The sequence below is a fragment of the Manis pentadactyla genome, chromosome 7, assembly GCF_030020395.1.
Source record: "Manis pentadactyla isolate mManPen7 chromosome 7, mManPen7.hap1, whole genome shotgun sequence".
Taxonomy (NCBI): Eukaryota; Metazoa; Chordata; class Mammalia; order Pholidota; family Manidae; genus Manis; species Manis pentadactyla.
The window spans coordinates 115,430,530-115,456,452 of record NC_080025.1 but is presented as its reverse complement, the minus strand read 5'-3'; the positions used below and the strand labels follow the sequence as shown (position 1 = coordinate 115,456,452).

The 25,923-nt window shown below is 36.5% G+C and overlaps 1 long non-coding RNA gene across 1 annotated transcript in view; it reads left to right on the top strand.

Moving 5' to 3' along the window:
* Nucleotides 1-25,923, top strand: part of LOC118935344 (uncharacterized) — a 461,859-nt gene that overhangs the window by 429,234 nt on the left and 6,702 nt on the right. The window contains exon 4 of the long non-coding RNA XR_005033782.2: nt 24,191-24,833. This is a non-coding gene — a long non-coding RNA (uncharacterized LOC118935344). The remainder of the gene's footprint in view (nt 1-24,190; nt 24,834-25,923) is intronic.

The window sequence follows — 25,923 nt, the reverse complement described above, 5'->3', positions numbered from 1 at the left end:
TCTCTATTTTCCCATTGATTTGGAATGCCAACTTTACATTAATTGCATTATACTACATTCTAACCAAAATAAATTTATATCCAAATTTAAAATTTTAGAAGAAACAGGAATCAAAGAATTCTAAACTAGAAGAAACGTAAGAAATCATAGAGTACAATCCACTATTGGACATAAAAGAAAACATGTATTTTACCTGATGACTCAAAACTGATAATCGTTTTCTTTTTTCAAAGAAAGTTACGATTATTTTTTGTTTTGTTTCATTTTAACCTGGTTATTTTTAACCTTGGGCCTCACACATAAGAATTTAGTAATATTCATGAGCAATCAGAGAATATTTCTGGTAGTTAAAGCTAAAGGGGTTGAGGCAATTTTATTTGCTTTTCTCTTTTGTATTTCAAATAGACCATATAGAAATCAGTTTGCTTATTCATCTACATTCATTTTTTTTTTACATTGTATGTGAAATTCTTTATGTTCATTTTTACTTTCAAGTCCTGAGACTTAAAATTTTGATACTAAAGAGGTAAAATTTCTCTAGCATCCATTGCAGGATATCTAATATGTTGGACCACAGCCTACTACCTATGCAACCTTCATGTTACTTAAGATAGCACATTTGTTACCACATGTACATTTTAGAAATTAAATGATTTTTAGTGTAAGGTTATTTAAGGAAACTAGCAAATTTAGATTTGTTTAAATGTTAGTAAAATATTAAGTACCATATGCTCTGTGCCAAGCAGTTAGAATTGTTTTTGGAAGGATATTAAATTAATTGTTAAAAAGAGAATTTAGTGACTCAAAATACCTCACAATCAATATTATCATCTAATGCATCTTTTGGCAATTATTAAACCCTAGGGAACAGCATGAATATCCTTATCAAGTGTGGAAAGACATTAATGGGGAGGAGAATGGACTGATGCTTCAATTTACATATAGGCAGGAGCCCAGAGAAAAGTGAAGGAAAAAAACATAAAAATGCCTTCGGGCTTAATGCCTGGGGCCGATATATTGTGCAGCCATCAGAGTCTCCAGTAGCACCATTTCCTTCATTAATCCAGTGTTTTATTCCTCTTTTTGTATTTTTGGATGCTTTTCAATCTTAAGGACAGCTAGGTTTTTAAAAATCCATATGCATTATTTATTTCTTATATTATTAACTCAAATCCATGATTAATAAAAAAGTCATAGTAAGGCCAAAAGTGTGTGGAAGATATACAGTTGGTTGAATTTGTTAAGTTATTAAAACAATAATAGGAGAAAACAGTCATTAAGCACTTATTGCCTGGCACTATTGTAAGCATTTCATAATTTTTGGTTTATTTAATGCTCCAAGTCATCTTATGAGATATTTACTAGTTTTGTCACCACTTCACTGATGAGGAGACTGAGGCAGGATGAAATTCAGCTATTTTAGTTTTAATTTGGTGGGAAACTAAATATCTACTTTTCTGAAATATCTACTTTTCTGACCTGGAAAATGCATCTATTGAATATAATTGCATTTTATTAATGTCTCAATATTATAAATGCCTCAGGTATAAATGATAATTGTATTAAAAGTATCAACAGGCAAAGGAAGTTATTGGCAGGACTAAATCCAGATTTTTGTTTGTTTTGTCATTTGGCTTTGTTTTTTCGTTTTTATTTTCTAGTGGATATTTTATTGAATTTTCAGCCTAAAAATTTGCTTAAAGACCTTTTAGATATTTGAAGAATCTGAATAGTCAGTTTCCAGTTAATCTAGATGAGTCAGATTTTTGAATGAGGGCAGAAAGACTGCATATCACTTGGAGGGCAGAGATAAAAAGTAGAAGTCCCAGTACAGTGTGAGGGTTGTAGACAGAAGGTGAGACTGCTTCCTGGTGAAAGGTTTGAGACAAAGAGATTCATACCAAACAACACTCCCCACTACATTCTATTTCTGCCATTAGCCACAGTTACACCATTGCCTCCTTACCAGCAGTATGAGACACTGCCCCTCCAGAATCCTAGAATGTCCTCATAAAACTGTAAGGACGTGCTTTAGCTGATTGCTTAGCCAAGATGTATGATTCTAAGTGTTTGAAATAGTCATTGCCACAAGGTCAAATAACCAAAGTTAGCAGGTTTGGCAGATGAAATTAATAATCCAATGTTTTAATTTATTACTCTTGGGAAGGAGTTTGGTTCAGAGATATGGGGAAATCAGAGTGAAAACAAAGTCAAGAAAGCAAAGTAAATTTTATTGCACCATGTACCAGAGTAACAGAGTGGGCCTGCCCAAAGTTAGACAGGCAGGCTACCAAAGAGCATGATTGTCCAGCTGCAGTCCTGGTCTGATCACTCAGGCGAAGGGAACTTGAAAGTCCAAATCAGAGCTCTCAGTAGCCCCTCCCTACTTATCTGGAGTAGAGCAGAGACCGATTGAAGACTTGTTCTTAAGTCTGGAAAATAGAATGAAATAGCAAAGAGGCAAAGACATTTACTACTAGAAGTGGAGGTTGGAGAGTTCTTGTCTTTATCATAGAGAAAAGTTCAGGGACAAGTGCAATGATGGGTTTATGTGACAAGAAAGTGTACTTGCTGTAAGACAGTATACACTCAGATGGGAGTGCAGGGAACCTCAAAGAGGAGGCACACTTAAGGGTACAGGGTTGAGGGTTTTATAAGGCCTTCTGGGTAAGGGTCAGCACAAGGCATGATGTACACCGGTTATTCATAATTCCTTTGAAGTTTTATCTTAAGAATAGTGTTATTTAGGTGACTGTGTTGGTCCAGATCTTGGCATTCATTATCCACATAGGTTAATTTACCCTTCCTAGGTTTATCTCCTGTCCTAGTCACAGAGTTACTTAATTGATTAAGGGGCCAGAAGAAAAGAAAGAACAGCATATAGATTAAGTTAAGAATAAGCTAGGCCTCTATTTCTCAGGCTAAGTAGATTTTACAATGACCTGACCCTTGTCCTATTTCCCCGCCCTACTTCAGGAGGTAGGGCAGGGAAGTCCTTGACTGACAGTCTTTGGCCTTGGAGACCTTACCTATTTGATAAAATGAAGACATGGGCTGTGCTCTGATGTTTTTCTTTACCTGGGTAATTGTTTCTCATCTGGGGAATATTTGAACATTTCAAGTCACTCCAGGCCTTTGAAACTTCTACTAATTAACTAATTAACTCTGCAAGTCTGGATCTCTGGTTTTATCTGATTAACTCTTTGAGTCCCTGTTAGTGGCCTTTACTGGCTTTATTCTCCCTCCACCCTGCTCTTGTCTGTCTTTCTGCCTAACATTACCACATCACATAGGTCATGTTGTTAAGAGTTCCTGTGAAAACCATGTAAGGTCATATTATTTTGTCACAAACTTTTTACTTTTAAAAGTGCATGTACTTTGATAAACTAAAGAAGAATTGGATCATTTAGGACAAGGAAGGTTTTTTTCAGTCCAGGTAGTAAACAGTGAACTTTGGTGAGGTTGAGAGGTACCAGAGAGTCTCTTGCTCATTCTGCCTCCCAGTGGAAATTCCACAGGTCCCCTTTTGTTAACGCTCTGCATGTGAATTCTGAGAAGTAAATGATATGTTGCTCAAGGAAAAGAAGTGGAAAGAATAAACATTAGCTGAGCATTTTCTACTGGTTAGGCCTAGTAACTGAAGATCTCTATAAATCCTCACATAAAGGAAGTGGTGTTATCTCTGTTTTAGAGATGAAGAAAATAAATTTCATAGGGAGTTAAATAACTTGTAAGTTCACAGTGCTGGTAGGTAGTAGAGACAGGATCCAGACTCGGGTCTTTTGTGTTCTAAGTTTATGTACACTTACATTATCTTTAGAGCCATAATTTAAATAATCTATCATGTAGCTTCACTACCTAGCAAAATCTGATAAAGATGGTCATGGACAAGTCAGAGAAATTTTGCTCACTGTGAAATAAGAAGGACAGAGGGGAGAAAGCAGTAGGATTGGTAATAAGTTTTCAACCCTTCTTAGAAGCTGTTAAGGATTTGACTCCTTAAAGAAAAATATCTTAATTTTTTCTGGAATGCCAAGGTATCCTAATTCAACTTTGGTTCATATTACTATGCATATACCATGGGTACATTATGAAAGTGAACAAAACCCCACAGAAATAGAATATACTTTTGCACATGTACATTTTCTTTCAAACTTATCTTTGTTGCAGGAACAAAGAATTGAATAAAACTATTGAAATAATTCTGGTTTGGTCATGCTAGGAAAGATGCCCACTAACATGTTCTGTTCTATGAATTAAGAAGGTTATATAATGTTTTATCAGCTTAATTACAAACTCTGCACACGACTCCGTGGAGAGTGCGGAATTTGAATCTTTGCAGTGTACAATTATCTTCACCCAGTCGGTACAGAGCTGTTGCTACTTCTCAGCTCAAAATGTTTTCAAAATGTCGTAAGAGATAAATATAGCATGTGAGCAAACATGGGCTGCTGCTCAATTGTTGAAAAATGAATTCACACAAACAATTGTGGGGTAATTATTAATGGTGAAAATATGTGAAGTTGCAGTGACTCTGCATTTGAAGTCTAGTATGTGTCATTTGTTTTATTCATGATAAACAGATCACTTAGTTGGAAAAATCCCATCTGCTTAGATATATCTCTTATTATTTATGAGAACCGTGTTTAGGAATGCAGGCGGCACATGTGCATAATTAATCCTGAAGAGAATTAGACATTGTTTGATTCACAGCTGAATGCAATTAGCATTAGGAAGTTTACATATGTTGGCAATAACACAGATTAGCAACTAAAGTGCTTGTTAAAAAATTTAACCTGAGGCTGCTGGAGTAGACCTCTCTTAATGATGCTTTAAATGTTGTTGATGAAGTAATAATCAATTTTGTTTTATAAATAGTAAATCAAGAATTTAGGTCTAATTAGCAGTGCTACAGATCACTTCACTTACATATCAGACATACTTGTGATGTGTGCTATGAACTTTCTTGGAGTGTTGTGTGCAAACAGTTGTTATGGGAAAGACATGATCCTTTCTGGAAAAAAGAAATCATTCCCCAGCTAGAGAAGCCTGGGGTGTCTTCCTTCAGGAAGGACTCCTCTAGAGAAGTTCAGTAGGCGAGGTCTGTCTTTGTCTCTCTGCAGCTTTTAATTGCAGGAGAGAGAAACAATACCCTCTCTTTCACAAGCAGAGCCATTAGCCAGCTTTACAGACTGTGAAACGGAGGCATATAATAGGGAGGGAGGAGAGAATGGAAATGACGAAAATTAGGCTGAAAGTAAAATTGAGCTGTAATTGTTTGCACTTCAACTTTGAGAAGTTCACCATTAATTAAAACGTTTCTGCACCACTCACCACCAGAGTGGCAAGAAGGAGGCAAGGCTGTATGTGAAGCAGCCCTGGAGACTTCAGGAAAGCAAGCAAGGCCTTTTATGCAGGACAGATCATCTCCTGCACACAAATGCCGCAGAGTCATAGGCATGCAGGCGGGCTACTCTCACCCGTGACATTCTTCACAAAGCCCTTAGTTATGATTTTGACCCTTCCCTGTGCCTCATTATAAATCAGTATCATTTATTTTAAGAAAGAATGGGGATATAGACACAGTTTATTTAGGAAATATTTACCCTATTTCGTGGAGCCTAAGTCTCATATTTCTTTTTTCACATTTAAACATCTCTGAAATGTAGATCCCTTTCACAATGATGACCATCTTGAATTAAATGGCAACTTTTTTTTTTCCCTTAGTACATAAAATAATGCCAGTAGCATCTTAGCTTCAATTACCTGTGGTGCTGAATCCCTTCTGCGCCAGGCAGTGTGCTAGGGGTGAGGGAATAGATGAGAGGTGATGCAATGCACGAAGGGTTACAGTAAGGGTGTGGACAAAGACTGTGCGTGCAACCAAACTTGCAGAATGTGAACTTCATTGGCATATGGCTCAGGAAGCATGTGGACGTGGGATTCTGTAACAGGGTAATGCGCTTGCACCCAGTGCCATTATAGTGACTCCTTTGTGGACGATAAGCCGTGGCAGTGGGCACATCTAGAATATAGACTCTGCGTGGGTAGGAAGTGTTTTCTGTTTGCTCACTGCAGTGTTCCAAGCACTGAGAACAGCGCTCGGCACATGGAGTCAGTAACTACTTCTTGAATGAAGAAGACATCAGGTCGGGGTTGGCTTTGCCTGGTGAGCCAAGATAGTTTTTTCATTTGTAAATGGATGAAAGCAAAAATCAAAGGAAGAAAGTATTTCATGACATACTAAAACTAAATAAAATTCAAATTCCCATGTATTTAAAATTCTATTGGCACACACCCACATTCATTCACTCATGTTTTGTCTGTGACTATTTTCTCACTACAAAAGCAGAGTTGGGTATTTGTCACAGGGACTTTTTGGCCCACAAAGCCTTAAATATTTAGTATCTAACCGTTTACAGAAAAAGTTTGCTGACCTCTAGACAAGGCTATTGTCAGAGAGATCAGCTATGAAGGGCTTAGGTACCTACAGTGCCGTTGTTCTGAGTCCTCCCCAGCTCCTTCCTGTGGAATTACCTCCTGCTCCTTGTCTCCCTGGATGAGGAAGCTTGAGCATCATCACTGGTGACATACTTGATGACAGGGAAGCTGACCCCCATTCCAAGGCCTCTCACACACATGCTACAATTGTCCCTTGACCCTCATAAAATTAAATTAATTTTGGCTCTTCTGGTAGAAATGCATAAGCTGAATTGTATGTACTAAAGCTTAAAGATAATACCTCCTGGTACATGATCAAATTTGGTACAATTTTAATCCATTTGGCTTCTATCCAAGAAGAACTATTATAGAAAGAAGGTACCAGCTGAATTTCATTATCAAAATACTTTTGTGTTTGTGGTCCTGAGACGTGAACCTAGAGTCTCTAAAGATCTTCTCTTCATTCACATCTGCTATGTGCTAGATGTTTTCACTTGTCCATTAGGAGTACAGTGACTACAAAGGAATCACAAAGCCTGGACAGACAGGCAGGGAGCCAACACAATCCGAGATCAGGGCAATGTTCCAAGTGAGTCAGCTATTCAGACGTGCTTCCACTGGACTTGGGTGCAGTCCCTAAAGTAGGTAGAAAGCAGCCTTTAAAGGGGAGGAATATAGATAGGCAAGGATAGAGTAAGCACATAAATTCATTGTCATGCTCTGGGTTCTCCTCCCCTTTCAAGAGCACAATTGGCTACAGTCAGGAACTACTTCTGTATGCAAACAGAGACACAAACTATCCCATTATTATAGGCTCACATGTCTCTAAGCACCATGAGGCCAGGATCCAGGCCTGTCTTATTCATGGTTCTGTGTATCCCCAGCACCTCAGTGTAGTATATTGCTAATACATTTTTCTTGACTGAAAGAAATATCCCAGGCAGGCAATAATGCAGCTGGGTTCCCTTAGATATCTCCTTGAAACCTGCAGTTCTCTGCTGTCTCTGTTGATACTATGGATATTTTCTGATGTGGACAGATACAAGTGTGCAAAAAAAAAAAAACTCTCCTCACAAAAGAATAAATGAGAGGAAGAAGGGGATAATTAATTTAAAAAATAATAAAATTTTGTGGTGATGTTACTCATTTCTTCGTCTTTAAGGAGTAAATCCTAAGCATAGGCGATTATTTATTGCAACATCTCAGTGAGACTGAAAAGGGAACTGGCCCCAAACTACTTCTTTATTTATCTGCATGAGGATCTGAAATGTTTATATTTAGAATTTTACCCATTTGGGTTAAGGTGTAGTAATCCCTAAAACTTTCTACTTAAAAGGAAAATAGTTATTTGAGAGCATTATTTCCCACTAGCCGCTAATTTATCACCCATTAATATTTTAGTATAAATTAGTAAGTTCAGTACCCTCTAAGAACATAAAACTGAGGAAAGAAGCAGGATTGTAAAAACTTGGAAGAGCTGGATTATATATCAAAGTTTAGAGTATGAGGTACTGTCAACAGTGCAAATCTACTGAGTCATTTGTTGGGAAGCTAGTAAGTAATTAAGAGACACCTAGAAAGAGATGCTAAAACTGGGAGGAAAATAGCTTGTTATAGAGATTACTAAGTCCCTTATTATATATTTCCCCCTTCTGCCTTCCAGTGACCTTTTAGTTAAACACACACTCACACACAGAGACACACACACTGAGTTTTAGTAGGGAACATGTCAACCCACTAGAAAACTTTCCCACCTTCTTTATACTCAAGTGTGCCTGTGTGTCTAAATTCTGGATGAGAAGTGAGCAGAGATAATATTTGCAATTTCTATATTATATCCTTGAAAGGAAGCTGCTTATTCTTTATTTTTTCTCTTTTTTCCTTCCTGTGTTGAAGAAAGAGGACATGTTGCCTAGAGTATTAATCTGCTAAGGCCACAGTAACAAAATACCTTAGGCTGAGTGGCCTAAACAATAGAAATACATTTTCTCGCAGTTCTGGAAGCTGGAAGTGCAAGGTGAGGTGCCCTCAGGTTTGGTTTCTGGCAAAGCCTCTCTGCCTGGCTTGTGGATGGCTGCCTTCCCTCTGTGTCTTCACGTGACTCTTCCACTTGTACAAATGGAAAGAAAGAGAGACGTCTGGTACCTCTTACTCTTCCTCTTTTTATAAGGGTGCCGGTCATGTGGGATTGAGGTCCCATTCTTACAACTTCATTTTACCTTTATTACTTCTTTGTGTCTCTGGGGGTAAAATCTGTTCCCAGCCCAGGGCAAATTACCTTTGAAACCAAAATCAGTCAAAGGGAGAAATAAAGTGGGAGAAACCCGTTTATTGCTTGTAAGCAGTCATCCACTTTTGCTCCCTGTGTCTCTCGTGACCTGGCTGAAATGTGGAGCTCCCTGTCCATATATGCCCTTGCTCCCCATGTAATCACCTATTAATATGGCGATGGACTGCTTCTCCCCACCCCTTGGAAACACCTATTGATATGGAGATGCACTAAGGCCAGGCAAGATATTCTGGAAATATTGCAATTTTACCCACACTCTTTATAAGGCATAATCTCCAATACATTTTGGGTTAGAGCTTCAACAAATGAACATACTAATATTAGGGAGGGACACAATTCCATCTGTAACAGTCAACTTTGATGATATTCTTTAGGCAATGGTTGGAGCCCCATGATGGGAGAACCTGGGTGACTTCTTAAAGTAGAAGTATGTGAACTCCCTGGATGGCCCACCTGTCTCAGGATCATTCTGTTGCAGCAACTGGGTTTCTGGATATGTTTGTTACAGCAGCTGCATCCTAACTGAGTGTCAAACAGGAGAGCCAAAGGAGTTCCTCTCACTTCAGTCTCTGTTTGAGGAAGTGTTCTTAACAGGAAAACCCAGAATAGTTCAGCCATCCTTGTATCTGCATCTTTTTTTTTTCAATGTACTTTGACTCTGTTTAACACTAATATAATTAGATCCAAAGAGACCACTGACTAAAAACCATAGTCTCATCTTTCATATAACAATTGTCTATCTAATCTATAGCAACAGAATTGTTTTTGGTCCTAATTTGTGACAGATATGAGGATACCAAAGGTATAAATTCAGATACTGGCTTAATTATATTTCTTGCCAAGTTCATGTTGCCACCTTGAAAGACAGAGCTCATTTTTTAAAGTAGATACCTTGTAAAAATAATGACTTGCCATGAAACTAAGGTATTTCATGGGAACTCCTTCTTTAGAATACTTAGAAAACAGGAATTATTGAGTTTCTTTTGGGGATAATAGAATGTTCTAAAAGTAGATTATGGAGATGGTTATACAGCCATGAACATACTTAAAACCACTGACCTGTATGTATATGTTAAATGGGTGAATCATGTGGCATGTGAGTTATATCCATTCAAGCTGCATAAAAGGGGGGATGTGGGAGACACATGGCCAAACACATTGAGAAATCTTTCCTGTTTTATCCATCCTTGCAGAATTTTTAAGTGCTATAACATATCTGCCTTAGAACAAACAAAAACCCCTGAGGTATGTGTTCAGCTGTAAATAATAGAATACTCTGAACTGCTTCTCTCCTGTCTTAACTAGAAAGGGGCACAAACGTTTCACACAACAGAGCCGAGAGGGAGGAGGTCCAGGGCTGGGACAGCAGCTCAGCAAGGCCAATAGTGAGACCCTTTCCATCTCATACTCCACTGTTCCTGGCATGTAGGCCTTTGTCATTTGGCCTGGCAACTCAAGTCCTTCTGGCCTCAGCTCTACCCTCTGAGCACGAGGAAGGGAAACACTCTGCTGGAGTTTCCACTTACCTTTTCTTCTCAGATGTCTGCCACGTGGCCTCCTCTCCTAACTGTAAAAGAGACTGGGAAATCCCAAGTGTAAGCTTCCCAGTATGTATTCTACAGGAATGGGGAGAAGGAGATTTTTAATAGCTTTGGCTCTCCAATTTCCAAAGTCATAATATGAACTGCTTTTCATATTCAACGTACATAATATATGTAGTATGTATTTTTAAGTAAATACAATGCAACATGTTAATTGAACAAAGTATTTAATGATTGAGAAATGTCATATTTCAGGTTTAAACATATGATCAAACTAATGGTTTTTCTAATTTTCATAAAATATTCAGATACTTATAGAGAATTAAGCATTTTAAATTACAGGATTTAGAGTTTAAAGAACCCACATGTATATGTATGTGTGTATGTATATGTATGTTATACGTATTCTTCTGCTCCACCCCACATTCTCCTTCTTACAGGATCAGTTTCAAGGTCACGTTCCATAACTGCCTCTAGTCTTAAGTCCAGACTTGCATGTGATATGCAGCCTTCAGCATTAGGTCCCACATTTCTCCTTGAAGACTGATAAGCTAAAAAAACGGTTATTAGCCCTGAACCAATCTCAGACCTCTCTTAGGGACAAATCCACCTACTTATTATTAAATTAAATAATGATTAGAGCTCATCACCAAGTGTGACAGTATAAATGCAAATTCCCATGAGGCAGCTTCTGATATACAAATGGACAGCTCAGAACACACACAAACACACACCTATGGAGAAATACATATGCAGTAGTAAGCCCTTACTTTTTAGTTTATACAATCCAGGCTATGTCCATTTTCTCCTAGGTTTCATAAGGTACCCTAAATTTAAAATAAAAAACTGGATTGGAAAAAGAAAAAAAAATTGGAGGTAGAAAGGGGAAAAGCCAAGTGAAAACTCTACAGCCTTAGAATTATCTTTCAGGGATAAACATGTATGAGGGTCATTAAGAAAGTCAAATCAACCTTGGGTACAATTGCTTTGGTGTACAGTTATCGTGGCAGAGCCACACAGCTCCATGTATTTGGCAGAGGGTACTGACAGAGCCGTCTGGCATGCATGAGAGTTAGACTTAGAGCCAGAGTAGTGAGCTTGCTCAGTGTTTTTCCTACGGAAGTCTCTAAATAGGCAGTCTCCAGAGGGCAAAAGACACATGGTGTGGGGGACCTCTAAACATGCATAATCCGCGTTCTGCCTTCAGAGGGGCCCCTTGCACAGTGGGCACAACACACACACAGAACCTTTAATTTGTTTCCCTAGGTTTTATTCTTATATTATTTAAAAATGGAGATGAATATTAATTTATTACTTTTACCAAACCACTTGAATTAATTGGTCTTTTTACACTTTATTCTGAATTTGATACTTCTGAATAAATGGAAGTCTTTGTCTTTGTGGGGGACTTTAGGGTCCTAAACAATGATTTAATTATAAAGATTGTTGCGACATGTATTTTTAACGTAAGTATCCTGCTTGCCTTAACCTATATGTTTATTCTTTTATTAGAGCATTAATGCAAGTCAGGCCTGGGGAATCTTAAGAAGTTTCATAATTTCCACACTTCACGTTGAGTGTAATTCCTCTTCTTACGTCTTCTCTAGCTATAGAGAACAGCAGGTCATTATTTTTCTATAATGGTCTGAACTATGGAGACTCTTAGACCTTTCTCTTGGCTAAATAATCCAAGTTCCTTTGCTTAAACTTTCCTTTACAGCTTCTATTTCTCAACCCTTTAACATCTCTCATTGAGGTCCTCAGTTGACATAAATAGTCATTTTCACTTTTTTTCTCTGCATGATTATTTGAAGTAGTATTTCTAAGAAAAAAATTAATATAACTTTAAATGGTTTTACACTATGCACATTACAGGGTCTAAAGAAATATGAACTCCCAAGATTCAAAAAGACTGGTGATTACTTTTGAAAACTTAGACTGAACTAGGTAGCTCCAGAAAATGGGATAAAATAAAACATGTAGGTTTTATTTGTCAGAACAAAAAGATTTGCTATAATGATTACAATTTGGCAAGTCTATTGTGAAGCCCCTCAGGTGGAAACAAAAAACCCTACAGCCCATATGGGATATTAGAAACAAGAGCAATAAGCAGCATGAGATTTTATAGGGAGAAAAAGTCACTCAAAAGACTAAAGTTCTCCTTTCTTTAACAAAATTACAAAATTAGTAGATGAAGGAAATGTATTTAGTTTAATGCACCTGGTCAGCAATAAAGCTTTCAATGAAGTTTTACCTCAAAGTGCAATTCAAATTAACTTATGAGAAAAAGTATAACTTTTGAGACAGCTGAAACCTTTTACCTAATAAAGTGCTTTACCAAAGCTTTTGAAGCCTAGTATCAGGCAAGGAACAATGGAAAGTGGGCTTGCTTCATTGTTTAGAGAACAAGGGACTACGCGCTGCAAACCCTGAGGCTACTTCTACCCTTCTGACCTTCCCCTCCAAGAGTTTTAGCCCCTGTGGGGGAAAAAAAAGCACCAGAAATGTTACTGAGTGCGGCACAGCAGGAACTTGGAGGGTAGGGCTTATTGGGGGTGGGGTGCAACTGATGCGTGGTGAACCACCCCAGCTCCCTCTCCTGGGCTCCCCGGGGGTCAGGCCGGCAGCCAATCACACTCCCGCATATTCCTCCCACTCACTCCCAGATATAGAGGACCCTTCCCTGGAGAAAATTAAGAACTCTAGTGAACAGATCTGTAACTATGATATTTAAAGATCCCCTTTACACAAATACTCATGCTGAAAATCTTTCCTATACACCAAGAGATGTCACCCAGTTTTTCTTTTTAACAATCTATAAATGTGCCTCACTCTTCAGTTTGAATGAACAGTCAAGAAATACCAAATATTAGAGGAAAGTCTAAGGTATAAATACAGAGTGACACAAATAAAGAGAATAAACTAGGAGAAAATGGAGACAATATAAGACACAAAAGAAAACTTTAAAAAATATTATATAAGTTATTATTATTATCCTGATTGATGAGAGAAGATATTGCACCTAAAAGGAACAAGGTGCTATCATAAAAAGGAATAATCAAAGAACAAGGAATAGTTATTGGAATTTAAAATATGTATGATAAAATATGATAATGGATTTAAAATATGGAATTTAAAATATAATTAAAATATGATTTAAAATAAGAAAAAATTCTTAGAAAGTATGGAAGATAGTATCAAGGCGCTTTCCTGGCAGGATGGGGAGGGGGGAAGACAAGCACTATAGAAGAGGAAAAAGAGAATAAATTTAAGAGTTACAAAATCAGGATATGAAGAACAAAGAAGATAGAGTTGACAAAATTATCAAAAATCAATTCAGAAGCATTTTGCAGAACTAAAGGTCCTATGTCTTCAAATAGAAAGGGCCTAAAGAGGGCCAAACACAATGGAGAAAGACCCTCACCAAAGCAGATGGTTCTAACTTTTGGAAAAATAGGGTTGGAAAAAGATTCTAAGAACTTCTTAAAGAGTAGAAGCAAGTCAAGGAGAAATGGCTTGGGAATAGGAAATTACGCTGGAATTCTTAAGAGCAACTCTTGTGTTCCCGAAGACTGTGGCCCAATGCCTGTAAAATTTCGTTATAAAATGATTTCAAAGTTACCATTCACACAGGGTAGAATAAAGACATCCTCAGATCGGATATTCAATATCTAAAATAAATTAATGTACTTTCTGTGCACTTTTTCTTAGGGGAGTACTAGAAGACATGCTTTAGAAATACAAGAGAAAAAAAAAGCAAGAAGAAAGATCCAGAAATCAAGGGTTCAGGTACAGGAGACCAACAGAGGGAAGGGCCAGTATGTCAGCACACATCAATACAGATTAGAGCAAGAGACAGAGGGCTGGCGGGGGAGACTGCTTAGAACTGTTTCAGTGTTTAGAAAAAAATATTAATAGGCCTTTGGCATATTTCTGGAGTATTTATTTTAATAAATTTATTTTGATAATTACTCCATAGGAAATATAAATGAAAAATAGTTATAGAGAAACATCAAGGAAATAATGAAGCAATACTAATTCCAGGAAAAACAATGAGTTTATTATAAAATAATTGTAATCATAATTCGTTTTTTGTCCCAGAAGTGAAAAATCTTTGTGTAACAATATTTATATAAACACTATCACCTTAACCAAAAAATTGCAGTTTAACTGTACTGAGAGATTGGGACCCAACAAGTAGATGGGGAACATAAGAGAGAGGTAAATTCTGTATTTCTAAAGCAAAATGTCAACATATTATTTCAATAATTGTTACATTAAGAAATTGATGTATCATATATATGAATGTAATATGAATACCAGAAAAAATGTCTATGTAACATATATATATATATATGGATGGCATGTATGGATGAATATATATGGATACCAGAAGAAATGCCTTAAAGGCATTGGAAGTGGTTGTCTTTACAGAGCAGAATAATCAGGAGTCATAGGAAGGACTGTTGGATTGTAGCATAAGCCTTTTAGCACTACATGCCTGTATTATTTTCATAAAGTTGATGCAGTTAAACTCATGAATGCTAATAGGAAGAAGTAGGTTAGATTATACTGAGTTCTTTCCAAATCAGTCAAACTAACTGGTTAGGTTAAATAATGACCTCTATCTTTTGAGTGTTCAGTGTTTTTTTTATTTCTGTGAATTGGCCATTAGGTAGAACCCTCTGGACAAATTCAGACTTATTGGTAGTTACAATATATATATGGATTAGGTCACAATTTCTAAAGTGCTTTTTATAAATATGATGTCATTTTATTAATTTATATGCACAAAATTTTATTGGTTAACTTGGTTTTCTCAAGCTATGTTGTTTGGCATGCATAGAAATACAAACTTCACTTCAAAAATTAAAACCACATAACATTCCTGCAGGTATTAGAGGGGTGTAATTTTCATCTCAAATTTCATATCTTTACATTTTACAGCTTTGCATCTCTACTCATGGCTTTCTTCCAAAATTTTTTTCCTTGTCTTCGATTCCTGTTCCTTTTGCCCACGGAGTGCCTCCAGATTTTGCCTAGTCTCTCAGGCTCTTTAGGACCTCATGTAGTCACTAAGGGCAGTTGTGGCTAAGAGATGCTAATGTGAAAGGAGCTTCAAGAAATGCTGCTAAGCACCAGTCACTGCAAACTCTGAGGCGCTGCTGGCTCTAAACCTCATGAACATAAACAACATCCCAGAAACAATCTGAGTGGAATAAGAACCAAGACTGTTAGACATTTGGTAGGGACTGGTGTCTGCAGGAGTCAAAAAGAAAAAAAAATTAGTAAGTATGTGGAAAATAAGCAGTTACTCAATTTTGGTCAAAGATGCGATTTTTCACCAAGAACTACATGATACAGTCTAAGTAACACACAAGCAGCTGGTCTATTCATGAAAACCAACAGAGAAAAACATCACACTGGTTATCTGGCAAGTTTAATAAAATAATAACCAAAAAAAAAGTTTGGCTTGGTCCTTTTACTCTTCAGACAGTTTTGTTGCATTCTCACTTCAAACATCATAAAAATAAGCTGCTTTACCTCAGCTTTTGGAAATACCTGTTTCGTGTGATTTTTGATGACTTAAAAGGGAGCATGCCATTCGGAATTTCAGAGTGACTGATGTGTTTGTGACACAATGATACTCTTTTATTTCAGAAAGCAGCCAAAAGCAATTAAGGAAGACTGTATTCATCACAGCAGAATACATCCTGTTAAACTAATTGGAACATTATACAGTACAATCTTGGCAAAATGTAGCAAGTATGAAAAGATGTCACTGTCTTAATAATTCTGTGATGGCCGCAGGAGGACAAACAGTTGTTGTTGACAAGTGTTTGATCTTCATAAGTCTGCCTCTGTGACAAACTACAAACTATATTTTATCCTCTACTTCTGTGATCCTTCACCCAGATAAGACCCAACACCTGGCATCTTTTCAAAATTTTCTTTTTTTTTTTTTCCTTTTACATCAGTGGCAAAAGTTAAAAAGGTAACATGAAAAGAAAGATGAAACGGGGATACTGTTCAAATTGAAGGACTGTAGTTTCAAGTTTCAATCCTGTATCAAAACATCCCCTCCTCATCATCTTTTCCAGTCATCACAAATGATGAGTATAAAGAGATAGACAAACATCAGGACAATGCTGTGTGTGTACGGCAATCCGAAAATCACAGCTACAAAATTATACCTGACATATCAAAAACCGACAGTCACATCTTCAAGATTTCCTTCTCTCATTCCCATGGACCTTCTTGATTAATAAATCTGACACATAAAAAGCATCTATATGACTAAAGTGCCAGTTACCGGAAAGACCGTTTTGATCTATTTCTCAACTTTTAGAAGAAATATTCTCTTTTTCATGAATGCAGGATCTTTTCACTGACTGCCAGCTTTCAAATGACCACCTCTTGAAGTTTAATTTTAAGTTTTAAATAAATATTGTATGCATGCAGAATAATTATGATGCTCTAGAGAAATACTGTATAATGACATTGATTCTTTTTTATCTGAAAATGCCAAGCCCTCAAGGCAGTGAAGTCTGCATTTGCTACAGATATGGGAAGCTTCATTCCATGTGCTAAATTTCAGAAGAGGCATGCATGGCACTTTCATTAAGACGCTAGGCGGTATTTCCTGAGTAAACTCCAATTTTCATGAGTATAAACCTTCTTTCTGTAAGATTCATCTGTTCTAAGCCACAGAAAGGAACTCACTGACCTTCAAATTAATGTTCTATATATATGTATATTTTAAATGAGCAAAATGTTTCTTCATCCTGAAATGAAGACTAAAATATTTGTTACACTTATGTCTATAAATGGCATATGCAGTTCCCTCCCAAACTCCATAGATATCATCCTGCATTGTTTTCATTATTTAGAAACATAATGAAAATAAAACAAGGATCAGAGATAGACATCAACATTAATTCTTATTATTTGTGTCCTCTGTTGGAATTCCTTGAAAAACTACGTTTTATCTAAATACAACCACACTCATAGCATAGCAGCCACAGGCATACATGACGAATTTTAATAGAGAATCATTCTCTATTAAAAATGTATCCAGATTCAAGAACCTGTTGAAATACATTGGCTCATCAAAATATTTTGGTAAAATCAGACCAAATTTTTTTAATTCAGTCAAAAAAAAATACTGTTAATGTCAAACTTGACTGACATGGGATTTCCTCAGATGCTGTTTTTGATCAGTAGCTCACTGGGGCCCATACCTTCCAGTCCATCAGGAAGTCTCTTCACTTCACACCTTAGATCTGATAGTTGCCCCTCAGCCCCATCACTCCCAGCCTGGCCCAGGCTTGGCAGTTTATGCCTTTGTCTGTGGTAGCCTCCTAATGGGCTTCCTGCTCCCAGTCTTGTTCCTGATGACACTGTTGTCACAGTTCTGCATAGCAGCCAGACTTGATTTTTTAAAAACAAAAGTAATTGTAATCATAATTCATTTTCTGTCCCAGGAGTGAAAAAATCTTTGTGTAACAATATTTATATAAACACTATAACGACGTTTTTACTTTCTGATCACAACCGTCCAATGGATCCAGGTTACACCTAGACTAGAATAAAATCCACACTGTTCTCTGTGGTCACTGAACTCCTAAGCTGTCCCCCCGTGGCATATTCTCCCACCTTGTATCCACAGTCTCTCCTGCCCTCACTCTGCTCCAGTTGATGCTGCTCTTATTTCTATCAATAAGGGAAACTAATTCTTGCCTCAGGGTCTTTGACCTTGCTGATCCTCTGACTTGAATATTTTTCTCCCATATTTTTTCATGACTTCGTCCTTCCTTCACCTCAGCAAATAATTGTTCTCTGATGCCTTTTTTAAGTTAAAGTATCATTGATATACAATCTTATGAAGGTTTTCTCATGAGCAACATTGTGGTTTCAGCGTTCACCCATACTATCAAGTCCTACACCACCAACCCATTGCAGTCACTGTCCATCAGCATAGTAAGATGCTATAGAGTCACTACTTGTCTTCTCAGTGCTGCACTGCCTTCCCCATGATCTACCTATACTGTGTGTGCTAATTATAATGCCCCTTAATCCCCTTCTCCCTCCCTACCCACCCACCCTTTCCAGTCCCTTCCCTTTGGTAACCACTAGTCCCTTCTTGGAGTCTGTGAGTCTGCTGCTGTTTTGTTCCTTCAGTTTTGCTTTGCTGTTATACTCCACAAATGAGGGAAATCATTTAGTACTTATCTTTCTCCACCTGGCTTATTTCACCAAACATAATACCCTCTAGCTCCATCCATGTTGTTGCAAATGGTAGAATTTGCTTTCTTCTTATGGCTGAATAATATTCCATTGTGTATATGTACCACATCTTCTTTATCCATTCATCTACTGATGAACACTTAGGTTGCTTCCATGTATTGACTATTGTAAATAGTGCTGAGATAAACATAGGGGTGCATATGTCTTTTCTAATTAGGGATCTTTTATTCTTCTGGTAAATTTCTAGGAGTGGAATTCCTGGGTCAAATGGTATTTCTATTTTTAATTTTTTGAGGAACCTCCATACTGCTTTCCACAATGGTTGATCCAATTTACATTCCCACCAACAGTGTAGGAGGGTTCCCCTTTTTCTGCATCCTCACGAGCATTTGTTCCTTGTCTTTTGGATGTTGGCCATCCTAACTGGTGTGAGGTGATATTTCATTGTGGTTTTAATTTGCATTTCCTTGATGACTCTCTGCTTGCCCTTTTAAAAACATCTCTCTTCACACTCTGCTTCTTTATCCTGCATTCTTTTTCTTCAGTGTGCTTACTACTGTCTGAAATTAAGTAATATATATATTTGTGTATGTGTTTATGATGAACTTTGATCATATAAGTTCCACAAATTCTGGGACTTTGTCTTGTTTTGTTGCTATTTTCCCAGCATCTAAAATAGTATACCTGAACAATGAAAATAAATGAACAGATATGTGAATGAAGGCAGAGAAGTTAAATGGCTGATCTTTGATTTGATATATTTTTATTTCTCAGACATGTTAGGTTGATTTACATGTGAGCACTTAGCTAAAGAATCATTTGTCCATGCCCATGAACACTGGTATATATCACTTTAAACATTTGATTGCCTCACTTGTATTTTCCCTGCTGTAGGTATATATGAGAAATTTGCAACACGTGCTTCTTTCAATTTTGTCCATAGTGGCGTCATTTACACATTTGAAATGCTTCAGTCTAACATATATATGTACACTGATCAAGCATTTCAAAGCATGGACACATGTGATTAATTCAAAAATTCTGATTCTCCCCTTTTCTTCTCAGCCCCACATTTACATATGCAACTGATGTCTGATATCTTGTCATGTGTATCTTGTAGGTACATCAGTTTCAATGTTCAAAACTGAACTCATTATTTCATTCCTGACCTTTCTTCCCTTTTATTTCTTATTTTAGTAAAAGATACCACAATCAAACAAATTATCAAGTCAGAAACACAAGGGTCATCCTATGGACCACCCTCTCCATCTTCCTCCTCACCCCAACCTTTAGTCCCTGTTCATTCTGGAGCTGCCACCCTTTTCTTGTGCTTCCCTGTGTGAGCTGCTGTAGTTTTCTGTTAACTATTTCTCTGTCATTAGATCTGAACCTCTGATTCTGACTGATATGTACTCCATCTGTAAATATAGTAGTCTTTTTAAAATGTAAAACAGATAATATTACTCATCTGCTTTGAACTCTTCAGTTCCTTCCCAGGGTCTGGAAGTCCGAATTATTCAGCTTGGCTCCAAAGCCCTCTGCTTTCTGCCTCTGCTAAACTTATCTACTGTGTCTCCCCCCAAGCCTTACTCTTCACCCAGCAGACAGTGCAGTTTTCTGAAGACACTGTTCTTCCATGCTCCGTGACACCTTTGTACTCTCCTTCCTTCCTGGAATAATCTACTTTTTATAACTATAAATTACTACTCAGTCTTTAGGGTACCCATTAAGGATTTTTTTCTCTTTGACAAATGTTTCTAGATTTCTCACAATCTTTCTAATCCATCTCCTGCCCTACAGAACTGAATATTCTTTTCTTTGGGCATATAATACTTATAATAGTTCCTATTTCACTGGATTACAATCACATGATTATGTACCTCTCTGAACTAAGTCTATGAGCAATTTGTGGCCAGGTTACATATTTTACTATTACAATATCTGGTACCTAACAAATGTTGAATAAATTTTTGCTGAGTTAATGAATAAACAAATGAAGGAATTCATATTCTCTTTGCATTTACTTCAGTGATTTGGAATTTTTGGCAACTGACAAAAATACACATCTTTAAAACAGTTACTAATTAAATCAGTATATAAAAATCAAAATTTCTTTGTTCTTTTAACTATAAACCCACATTATTATTCACATTCAAGCTTTCTGTATTTTTTTTCTTTTTGGAACATCCCTTTTTAATTATTCTGTATCCATTTAAAGCTGATTATAATTAATTGTTTTGATCTTCGTATAGTTGTCACATGGACTTTTATAGACATTCCATTATAATTAAAAATATATTAATGGACATTTAAAACATGCCACTATTCTTTAATAAAGCTTATATCTGTGGTTCACTGCTGGTGAAATGACCCAAAAATAGATTAGAACAGTAGTTTGTAATTTTGATAGAGAACACATTTGGCTTTCAAGTTTTTAAATCAAGGCCCTTTTCCAGTTGGTTGAGTACCAGATGCATCATACAGATTCTCTTTACATTTAAGAGTATTACTTATTGTCGTGGGCCAATTTAAGTGCTGTGCTAAGGGCAGCCTAACTAGATTAAGTCAGTAGTTTTTGCCCAGGCATATATTAAAAAATTATATTAGACTTCTGTTGGAAATTTTGAAGTAATAATTAAAAATACGTTCTAATCCACTATCAAGTAAATTTTATTTCTAACATGACTATTGTTGGGGTTTTTTGTCTTTAAAGAAGTTCATCTGTCTGCCATAATTGAAAGACTTATTTGGTATTTGTTCAAAACTTCTTTGTATGTTCTAGCTCAAGATCATCCATGGAAGCCTCATGTTGGCCTGAGGTCCCACTGGTGTTTCATACTTCAGATTTCAGCCACAGAGGCTCTACTCATACATGTTTTATATATTGGGTATCTGTTTAAGGTTTTGTTGGGATAAAAGAGGGTTCTACACTAAATGGAGTTTTCAAATCATTACTTTTTTTTGTCACCATTTCATTAGATTGTAGGAGTGTATTGGCTTGTGATGAATATGTGTTTCATATAATCAAGTTATCTGTCATTTGTAGAAACGTCTATTTTTCATTTTAGACTATTTAGTGAATATAATCATCAGTTTTATAGAATCCATTTAAACTGTGCTTTTTGAGTCCAAATACACTCCCTTCCTTCCTTTAGAAAAAAATAAGCTCTCTAAACAGTTTTCTTTAATTGCTAGACAAGTTTCAGTGTAAGGGGTGTTCTTGGAAAATAAGAAGCCACTGTTATTAAGTACATCCAGCTTCCAATTTCAGAAAAAACACTATATTGAACTGTCAGTAAAATCTGTAAAAACTATGAGAAGTAGGCAATAAAACATTCTTGTGAGCATTAAATCAGTTAAGCAATTTTATATTCTTTTATGGTCTAGGCATGAATTAGGTGCTCATTAAGTTAGTGAAGGTGGTCAGTAGTTTTGGTGCCACATTACAATGCAGAGTTGTCTCACTGGAGCACAACTAGAGAAAAGTATATGGATGGTTGCATTTGTGATCCAAGTATGAAGCACCCTATTAAGTCAGAGGGAGACCACATAGTTTCAGGATGAGCTTAGGATCATAATCTCCTCCAATATTTCTTTCTGAACACAGGCTGCTCAAATTATATATTTATGTCTTAAAAATAGAAACAAAAAATGGCTATAAGTAAATTTTAACTAGCTTTCCCAAAAGAAAAGGCCAACTAAAGAATACTTAGCATGCTTGATTCAAAACACAGTTTTCCATAAACTTGAAAAACAACCTTCACAAGGTTATTTAATTTATCTAAATTGTGATCAGACTGGAACATTGATAAAATTTTACTCCCAGGAGCCAACAGGGAAGATAACATTGTATTTATAATTGTGAATGTGAAATCTCCACCATTTTTCTTAAGTTTTGAGCCCAGTTGCTAGTTGATACATATAGTTTGATTTTTGAAAACAAAATCACCCACAGAAATGCTTATGGATAAGCAAGACTATTTGGGGATCAAGATAGAAATCATAGCCATCAGTGAGAGGTTATGCTTACTTCTTGACCAATCTTTCCAATTTCAATGATTCTCTCTTCTCTGGTGTCCAGGGCCCACATCAGAATAACCCCTTCAAATATTGTCTCAACTAGCTCTATTCATTGTGCTATTTTATAACCAGGTACTCTCAGCTCCATCACATCCTAATTCTCTTGAGACTCATTTTTTCATGGAGTGTGTGTGCTACTAGTAATAACTAAAATATGAGTTAGTGTATCTGCTTCCTTTCCTATATAATATAGTGAGTTGTAATGCTTCTCTATTAGAAAATGACCAGTGTTTCCATTTTTAGTCTCCTTTAAAGATTATTGGAAAAATAATTTAGAACAAGCACAAAATTAGAAACACAAAGTATTTAATGATAGCAAAACCACCTTCTACTAGATTTAGTGAGGCCTTTAATAAGGCATGGTAGCATTTCTTCCCTAGGCTCCCAGTATGTTCTTTTGTAAAAGAATCATAGGGCTATCTATTTCTCCTGCCTCCTGCCAAAATAAAATATATACAGTGGTCTGGGAAAGTGCCAGTTGGAGAAAGGATGACCAGCCAAACAAGAGAATCCTTACAAGGGAGTTTATGGTTAAATTTGGTATATGTCTCAAGGATTATTAGGTACACACAATATTTGGAGGCTTTGTGAATAACTAAATGATTTATTAGTTTCTTGCTTCCTCATATGGGAAAACAAACTTGAAAACACTCACCCTAAAAAAGTGACTATCTTTTCTACAGGGGAGCCCTGGTTATCCTGATCAACTCATAAAATAATAAAAACAATTGGGTTATCTGATTAGATGACTTATTTTATGTTACATATGTTTACAACTAATCAAGACGTTCGTCCCATCACATTTTAGCCCATTAATAATTCATTATACCAATTTTCTCCCACAGAAAAAAGATTTGAACAACTATTTCCTAAGAACCATCTCTTTTTGTTGTACTCCCAAGGAAATTATATCTATATTGTTACAATAATAACTCTGTAATTCATCAGAGGACACTGAAGAAGAGGAGATATGGAAGTCCCTTCCAAAAACAGAATTATAGCTGGTCTACTGCATTCACTATCTCACTTTAATAAGTTGAATTATGCTGAAAATAGAATAAACAATAGGATCATAGACCTGGGCTTAAATAATATATTTTATACTCACTAGCTGTGTGGCATTGAAAAAGTTAATTTTAGTTCTGTGTCTTTCAAATTCCACATCTGTAAAATGGAAATAGAGCTATTTCCCAAGGGTTCCAGTGGCAGGGAAGGTGAGAATGTGCCTGGGTATGTAGTAAGGGATTTTTATAAATGTCAACTTCTTCATACTCTCACCCCTTCAAGTCTACTGCTAATTGGCAACCATCAAGTACATTTAATGTTTAAATTAGCAAAGGAGTTGAGTGTTTTTCAGTTACAAGTGGAAATCACAATTCATAAGTTTTATAACCAATTAAACATCGATCAAAATATCCTAATAATTAGATTCCCATGTTGACAAGTTTTATTTTAGATGTCTTTTTAGCTATTACAGAGCATATGAATGGGAAAATATTCCTAACTTTAGTTATATTTGCTTACTTCAGATGGATTTATACTTCAGCTGCCACAGTTTTGGTTTTTTGTTTTGTTTTGTTTTGTTTTTTAGATTACTGCAGTGACCTTCTGGAAGGGTTCCTTGACTACAGAGCCAACATCATCATTTTTCTCCTTTCCACTGTAGCCATCTTCTGCATTGATTATCCAAGACATATGTTTATCTCTATACCATGCCCCAAAATCTATGGTGCCCCACTGTCAAAATATTAGAGTCCAAAACCTTCACTTGGCATTCTAAAGGGTGATTTTTTTTTTTTAGTCTTCTTTTCCTGTCTTACTGACCCACCCATCCATCGCATATACTCCGGTTCCCCACCACAGCCACATAAATAACCAAACACCTACCCCAACATGTTCACAGTGCTGCAAACTCAACATGCTTTGAACTTTATTTCTCACTACCACTGTGCAGACAGTTCCTTTGGTATAGAAGTCCCTGTTTGCACCTCTCCACAGCCCCATTTTTGTCCACATCGAACATATTAAGGTCATTTAAATCTTCCTTTTCAGTGAGGTTCCACATCCACCAAATGCCAGACAAGCTCTCAAACCAACCATCTTGCAAATAACAACTATTAACTTTGGAAAAAATTTAAAACAAACAAACAAAAAACAGCTACCTGAAGGCATTGAAGAGCAACCAAAAGCAGGAGGAATCTTAATTGACTATTGGAGGAAGGGACTAACATCTGGTGAGTTTTTATTTTTATAGCTGCCAGTCAGGTCAGAGGGTAGGCTCCAGTATATACCAAGTGAGTGCTAGAATTCTGATAGAAAACCAGAGTTGTTACAGTTTGAAGAATCTGGATACAGAATTCAGGGAACCACAGCCACTCAAAATTGAAGAAGAATCCAGGAAAGGAGAGAGCCAGAGAAGAGGAGCCCCAAATCTTTGTGTAAGCTCTCATCAGATCCCTGACTGAGACCCAGTCAGTTTATCCACTGGGCGGAAGCAAGCAGCCCCCCTAAGTCTGAGGGAACAGAACAGAGTTTTGAGCAGCTGCCCAAGAGACTGAATTTGCAGTTTGAGTCCAGCCAAATTAACAGACAAAAATATATCAATACTCTTCAGGGGAGTTTAATCAAACCCAGAGTCTCCAAAACATGTCTTTACAGTGTCCAGGATATAATCCAAAATTGCTTGAACAGGAAAAGCAGGAAAGTGTGGTCTACTCCTAAAAGAAAAGATATTTCATGAAGACTGAGGCTAATATAATTTATATATTGAAATTATCAGATAGGATTTTAAATTATCTGTCATGACACCATTTGATACCATGAAGAAAAATATGATTACTTACACGAATGAACTAAAATATAAAGAAGCTCTGCAGTAGAAAGAAAGTATTTAAAAAGAACTAAATGGAAGGTCTTAAACTACAAAAATACAGTATATGAAATCGATCATGCTTTTTCAGGAAAGTTACCTAGATTCCTATCTTTTATTTAAAATTAACCTCCTCATTCACAGATTGATATTTGTACTTTCATTATAGCAATTTGTGCTCTGTTTTCTATGATTTATTTATGTACATTTCTATTTCTCTGATTAAATATTCCTGGCATGATGCATTGAAGACTATCTTTCAGTGAAAGAAACCTAGTAGGAACTCTTTGAATTGACGACATTGTGAAACGGTTACCACCTTGGGCATTAGAGTCAGACATACCTTTGTTTGAATTATACATCCAACAGTCTTACTTAACCCATCCCCATCTAAGAAAGCTTAGTTTCCAAATCTGTAAAAACACAATAATAATATAGGCTTATTGTGAAAATTA